The 1,023-nt window shown below is 51.5% G+C and overlaps 3 non-coding genes across 3 annotated transcripts; all 3 read right to left on the bottom strand.

Annotated features, from left to right (window-relative positions):
* Positions 1-40: 40 nt before the first annotated feature.
* Positions 41-159, bottom strand: LOC123152842 (5S ribosomal RNA). Its single transcript, XR_006476332.1, has one exon. It is a non-coding gene; the product is annotated as a 5S ribosomal RNA (ribosomal RNA).
* A 297-nt stretch (positions 160-456) lies between these two features.
* On the bottom strand, positions 457-575 carry LOC123153379 (5S ribosomal RNA). Its single transcript, XR_006476466.1, has one exon. It is a non-coding gene; the product is annotated as a 5S ribosomal RNA (ribosomal RNA).
* A 297-nt stretch (positions 576-872) lies between these two features.
* On the bottom strand, positions 873-991 carry LOC123155612 (5S ribosomal RNA). The gene has a single exon (XR_006477532.1). It is a non-coding gene; the product is annotated as a 5S ribosomal RNA (ribosomal RNA).
* Between the last annotated feature and the right edge of the window lie 32 nt (positions 992-1,023).

The raw sequence follows: 1,023 nt of genomic DNA, 5'->3' as shown, positions 1-1,023 counted from the left end.
TGCGTTTTGTTTTGCAAGCGGCGCGAAAAAAATTAAAAAGGGAATGCAACATGAGGACTTCCCAGGAGGTCACCCATCCTAGTACTACTCTCGCCCAAGCACGCTTAACTTCGGAGTTCTGATGGGATCCGGTGCTTTAGTGCTGGTATGATCGCATCCGACATGTTACCCCGGTCTTCGTCCCTTATCCTTGCCCCTCCCAGCTCCACTACAAAGACGATTGCACATTGCTTTGGCCGCTCCCTCTCAACTACGGAGACGAGTTTAACGCGGTTTCCACCCCTCCCTCTCAACCGCACCAGTACACGCTTGCCGCGCCACAACGCCGACGCTGGACCCGTGAATCGTGAGCACCCAGCTATGACTTACCGCACTCGTGCACAATAATAAAACACGGTAAATATATTACTTACACGTGCGTTTTGTTTTGCAAGCGGCGCGAAAAAAATTAAAAAGGGAATGCAACACGAGGACTTCCCAGGAGGTCACCCATCCTAGTACTACTCTCGCCCAAGTACGCTTAACTTCGGAGTTCTGATGGGATCCGATGCTTTAGTGCTGGTATGATCGCATCCGACATGTTACCCCGGTCTTCGTCCCTTATCCTTGCCCCTCCCAGCTCCACTACAAAGACGATTGTACATTGCTTTGGCCGCTCCCTCTCAACTACGGAGACGAGTTTAACGCGGTTTCCACCCCTCCCTCTCAACCGCACCAGTGCACGCTTGCCGTGCCACAACGCCGACGCTGGACCCGTGAATCGTGAGCACCCAGCTATGACTTACCGCACTCGTGCAAAATAATAAAACACGGTAAATATATTACTTACACATGCGTTTTGTTTTGCAAGCGGCGCGAAAAAAATTAAAAAGGGAATGCAACACGAGGACTTCCCAGGAGGTCACCCATCCTAGTACTACTCTCGCCCAAGCACGCTTAACTCCGGAGTTCAGATGGGATCCGGTGCTTTAGTGCTGGTATGATCGCATCCGACATGTTACCCCGGTCTTCGTCCCTTATCCT

This window comes from Triticum aestivum, chromosome 1B, assembly GCF_018294505.1.
Source record: "Triticum aestivum cultivar Chinese Spring chromosome 1B, IWGSC CS RefSeq v2.1, whole genome shotgun sequence".
Classification (NCBI taxonomy): Eukaryota; Viridiplantae; Streptophyta; class Magnoliopsida; order Poales; family Poaceae; genus Triticum; species Triticum aestivum.
Note: the sequence above shows the minus strand (reverse complement) of the source record. Positions and strands in the feature narration are given on the sequence as shown.